Below are 6,193 nucleotides of genomic sequence, written 5' to 3' on the forward strand. Positions count from 1 at the left end.
CTTAACAAGCCAGACCCACCAGCTTAGTTATTACTGTCTGAAAATTAGGCGGTTTAGAGAAATGGGATTTTCAAAGGTCAGATATGACCCAATAAAATTGTGGGACAGACCCAATGGGTTGACGACCTCCTGTTCCTATCTGTCCAGCTTCCCCAAATCATGTCCTTCCTTCCCCTCCAAGCTGCCCTCGAGTGATGAGCCACAAACTTCCATGTCAGAGAATTGATGGTGTCGAATATATACCTGGCTATTGCTATTGGAGGTCCATTATATGTATAGACAGTACAGAGAGCATCACACACATTTTTTTGTTATTGGCTCTTGGAGATACCCAGTTTGACACAGTACAGTTCTGCACCACTCACTTCAGTTACTTGCCATCGTCTGTGGAGAAATGATCATTTCAACAATGAGAACATGACGAATCGCATTTATCGGGGGCTAAGGAGAGTGGGATAGGAAGGAACAAACACTTCATACAAGAGTGACTTAATACCCAAGTATCTACCAGTATTGCTGATTTCAACCACCGAATAACATTTTATACAGCACACCTCATGTGATCCACCAATCGACTTAACAGGGTTCCTACTTACTGCTAGGTATACACATTTGGAGTAAGGAAAACTTGCCTAATGTTTTGCCCTGCCTGGAATCAAACCCAGGTCCTCACGCTTGCGAGGCGACTGCTCTAACCACTAAGCTACAGGACTCCACTAAGATGTTAAACGGAGGCCCATCTGCTTGTTCAAGTGAACATTAAAAGATCCCACAACATTTCGAAAAGAGAAGGGCGTTTTCTCTCTCCTGGCCGACAATTTCATAAAACTCACTCCATGGAGGTTTGTGGGATGTTGTTTATGTAGAACATTGGCTGCTGCGTTTACCCACAAGTTAGTCACTGCACTTTACTTGCCGGAGGCTCTGTATTGCAAATAGTGGCACAAGGCCGGAGGCTTTTGCCTTTTAAGAGGAAATTAGATGGAGAATTAGAAAGAGAAAAATATAAAAGGGTGTAGGGGTGGAGGCGGGGAACTAAACAGAATGATATGGTTGAAGGTAAAAGTATCAATGTCAGAGGAAAGGAAACGATGTATACATGCAAAACGGAAAGGCAATAAGAGGTGGAGGCGAGTGTGGACTATAAACATCGGCAACGGATGAGTCGCACCGTTTCCGGTCATTCAACTCCTCGAGCCTCTTCCGCCATTCTATTAGATCAGGGCTGATCTGTACTTCAACTCCATTTACTCACCTTTGTTCTATATTCGTCAATGCCCTGACCTAACAACCATCTATCGACCTCAGACTTGTAAATTTGAATGGATCCACAGCCCTTTGGAGGAGAGAGTTCCAGGTTTCCACTATTCCTGATTTACAAATGGCTCCATCCTGTGTCGTAATTGTCTCTGGCTGTGTGTGCAAGTGGTTATCTCCTTGAGCATTGAATGTTGGGAGGAGGAATTGACATGAAATGTCCAGACTGCTAAGCACCTCAACAAAAGGCTTCTAACCAACCTGTCCAGTCCCTCTCGCTCAGCAGGTTCCAGCCTGCTTCACGTGCCCTGCCTTGCCCACCCCACCATTGGCTGGTGGGCCTTCAGCCCCTCTGCCTTCACCCTCTGGAACTCAATCCCACATTCGCTCAGCCTCGCCCCCTCCCTTGCCTGCTTTAAGAACAACAACAACAAGATTCCATTTATAGAGCGCCTTTCACGTCGGGAGGACGTCCCGAGGCACTATACAGTTGGGTCAGGACCCGAGCAGGGTGGAAATGGTCAGGAGGAGGGAAGGAAGGGAGCGAGGAGGGGGGAGATGGTCAGGGTGAGGGAAGGGAGGGAGCGAGGAGGGGTAGAGAGTCGAGAGGGGAGCTGAAGGCTGAAGGTCAAAGAGAAAGGTCTTGAGACCGGCCTTGAAGGAGGAAAGGGAGAAAGCGGCGAAGGCACTGGGGGATAGAGTTCCAGAGCCTCGGGGCTGAGAGGCTGAAGGCCCAGCCACCGATGGTAGGGCATCTCAAGACCCTCCTCTTTGATCATGCACACTCCTAAACTGCCCTCAACACCCATACACCCTCCCATCTCCTGATTCCAACCAGCTCGGGTGTGGATTCCTGACTGTCCAGCATCCAATATTCTGTGCTTTCTCCACCTTTTCCCACCGAGTGGCCATAGCTTTGAGTGTTAATGTGTGGAGGTAACTGTCGTGCGGTGGGGTCTCGAGGACCTCACCTGTGAGATCCAGTCGTTGGAGGCGGATCACGAGTGAAGACTGTGGGCTTCTGCTTGAAGTTGCAGCTGATGGTGGAGACGAAGCTAGCGATGCTGTGCACCTCCCATTTCCTGTCGTCAGCCTGGCAAATCAGCACCCCCCCCAACCACCCGGAGTCACCCTATCAGCAAAACACCATCAGCTTCATCGTTTAACAAAACCTCTCCCTTCACACTGCACCACAGACCCTGAAGTGGAGCTCATCCCCACACCTGCTGACCGAGAGTGTGCTACACTGAATTAGAATGTGGTGAGCCAATTAACTTCTTGGGGTGAATTTTAGACGAGGAAGAAATAAAAGCCAGGTTATCAGAAAGGGAGAGATCAGAAGGAATACATAGCCCAGGAGTCTCTGAGTCTCTCTATACATTTGCCCATCTCTCTCTCTCTCTTGCTGAGTCTCTCCTCGTCGCCCTAAATCTCTATCTATTTATCCTTAAATCTTTCTTCACGTCTCTCTCTGACTTTCTTTATCTCCGAAATTTCTCTCTCTTCGTCTCTTTCTGAAACTCGCTATCTTTCTAGCTCTGCACATGTTTGACCTTTTCTCTCTCTGACTATCTTCCAATCTCTAAACACACATAGCACATAACCAAATAAACACTGAGCTTTGTGGGTAAATTGCAGACCTCGTAACCTCCGTGTACAAATCCACCTAATAACCTCCTGATAAGAGAGACAGAAAGATTTCCCCAAAGTGTAGTACCTCAGCATTAAACTGCATCTGCCACTGCTCTGCCCAACTCTAGTTCATATCAATATTGTCCTTCTCAGCTCTTTCCTGTGTCATTACTCAATAGACGCCCCCACCCAGTGATGTAGCACTCCACATTATTTAGTAGAATGATTCCTGGGATGATTTTGTAGAGCATCACTCAGAAACAGGAGGTTGGACAGCTTGATAAGATGATATCTATCATTCCTGAGAGGTCAGAGCACAGCTGAATGTCATACATACATTTTTTTTAATTAATCTTAAAATGACTAATTATTTAATTAACACAATAAATTTTGTTTCGCCCACAAACTATACGGTCAACTCACTCTCCAGTATATTCTGTGAAGCGCTTTGAGACGCCTCAAGGACATAAGGCATTATATCAAACACAAGGATTATTATTAGCTCCATTTTAAAAAGGACTCTTCCTGTAACCCAAACCTTTTTCAATTATTTAACCTGTTTTGATCACTCCTGAGCACATCAAAGGGTGAGTGTTCAGGCAAACGTTAAAGATCCCAAGGCACTATTTGAAAAGAAGAGGGAGTTTCCCTCTCACAGTGCCCTGGCTGACAATCTCCCAAATAAAATTGGTCACTCGTTTCATAACTATTTTAGGACATTGTTGTGTGCAAAATGGGCTGTTTTGTTCATCTATAATACACAGTCACCACTCAGTGAAGCACTTTGAGAAGCGCTCACAGTCTGAAAGGTGCCATATTGAGTGCAAGAATTATTATTATTGTTGGCAGTAAACGCTTTAAGGACCTAAATTTGACCCTATAATCAATCCCTGCAAGAAAAGTACAATTCAATAAAATAATAATAATAGTATACCAAGGATGGTATTAATTGGGTTCCATTTCTCCTGCAACAAGATATTCTCAGCTGCAACCTCCAGTGCCACTGATTCTGTCTGTGACCTCTGCAGGTTGTGTTTGCCCAGCATCATTCCTTGGATTTGCTTGAGAGAGAGATAGGAAGAGGAGTGTCAGTCTTCCAAACACACACACGCGGTCAGACTGACCCTCTCGTTCACAGCTGCTGACTCACCTGATGCAGTGAGCGGCTGTCATGATCCAGTGGATGGCGATCAGGGAAGTTCCACATGTGAGCCCAGCCATCAGATTTCAGGTACTGGAGTGACACCTGCAACAGGGAGAGGAACATCAGTCCATCACCACTGACCAACCAAATACTAATACCCCCAACATCAACTCCCCAATACTCCCAACACCATCATGGAGTCCTGTAGCTCAGTGGTTAGAGCACTCGCTTTGCAAGTGAGAGACCTGAGTTCAATTCCAGGCAGAGGGTGAAACCTTGGGCAAGTTTCCTGACTCCACACAGAGCCCTAATAATAATCCCTCCAAAACCAAAAACAATAATAAATTGGTCATTTTCAATCCACGACTGTTTGTGGGACATTGCTGTGCGCAATTGGCTGCCGCGTTCGCCCACAAATATACAGTCAATTCACTTTACAGTGTGTTCTGTGAAGCGCTTTGGGACGTCCTCCCGACGTGAAAAGCGCTATATCAAATGCAAGGATTATTATTATTATTATTCCAATGGGCCAGCCTGTGGGAGAACCAGGTCAGTGTGTGGCGGCTGGTCAGGCAGACATCAGGAAGTATTTACACGAAGGAGAATTATATTACTTCACTTGCAAAATATATAATCACTTCAGTTTACAGTATATCCTGTGAAGCCCTTTGAGATGCCTCGAAGATGCAAGGATTATTATTTTTATTATCGTCAAGAGAGGTGGGCGATGTCAGGAGGATGTCTACCCCTGTGAAATATTGTGATTTCAATATGATGGGTAAATAATCATTATTAATAAACTTACTTATGTAAGTTCCCTCTCTCTCAATAACCTTTCTGCCTTTCAGTACTCCCTGCTGACCAGCAGGCGGCAGTGTTACTCTCCTATTGTGTGTCACTGCCCCACAGGGTGGCAGCACTGCTGCGGCTACAAGTGAACAGTTCTCCTAAACACGTTCCTTAATTCAGGGTTTAGTGAAAATTATACCTATCCTTTTAACGGCTCATAATACTCGTTCCACTGGTTCAACATTCTCAATGTCTATCACAGGATTTTACTATTGTAGGAGAACGTAGCAGCTAATTTGCATATAGTGGCCCACAGACGGCCATGACGTGAATGTCGTGTCTTATCTTCAGGGTATTTGACAGTCAGGACACTGGGAGAAAACTCCCTTCTCTTCTCAAATAGCATCATGGGATGTTTGATGTCCACCCAGTAGGCAGACAAGACCTCGGTTTAGCATCTCATCCGCACCTCTGACAAAGCAGTGCTCCCCCCACAGCACTGAGCTGAAGTGAACACTGAACAGCACTAGGACTGAGTTCAAAATCCCAACATGAACTGCAATTAGTTCAATGACTTAGAGGTGAGAGCGCTACGGAATGATTCAAGTTGACACGTACAAATAACATTCCTTGCTCTTGATACAGCGCTTAAACAGCTGTTCTGTGCCCAGCAATAAAATCGATAAGAATTGGTTTGGATGAAAAACGCTCTTCATCCCCTTGATCAAGCACTCGGAGATGCTACCCTGAATAATAATAATCCTTGCATTTGATATAGCACTTTTCATGACTTCTCGACATCTTAAAGTGCTTCACAGAGTATACTGTAAAGTGAATTGACCATGGAAGGGGCTATATAAATGCAAGTAGTTGTTGTTGATCTCATCATTCCAGAATAGCGAACCGTCCCCCCCCTTATCACATCATCTTTTAAATGAGTCCAAAGTCCTGACAACCTCTTCCAACTGTTAATTACCCTTGGGTGAAGAAATACCTTAGTCTCTCATCTGAAATTGCAACTCTAATCCGATGCACTATACTCTATCAAGTTCTCTTTGTGTGATCTCTGCTGCCTCCTCCGATTGCACAGTTCCTCCCAACTTGGTGTCATCTATACATTTAACTACCTTACACTGGGTCTGTGAATCCAGGTCATTAATATGTACAAGGAACAGGAGGAGCCTAGCGCAGACCCCTGAGACACCTGCTTAGTACCTCTCCCTATTGTGACATGTCTCCCCTGATAAACACCCTCGGCTTCCTTCCCTTCAGCCAATTTCTAATCACTGCACATGTTATTGTTGGAGGAACTCACTTTGTTTGTTTGCACCATGTTGTGCTCGTCGCCATGGTGACTGGCATGAGTGATGC

This window comes from Callorhinchus milii, unplaced genomic scaffold (genome assembly GCF_018977255.1).
Source record: "Callorhinchus milii isolate IMCB2004 unplaced genomic scaffold, IMCB_Cmil_1.0 Scaffold24, whole genome shotgun sequence".
Lineage (NCBI taxonomy): Eukaryota > Metazoa > Chordata > Chondrichthyes > Chimaeriformes > Callorhinchidae > Callorhinchus > Callorhinchus milii.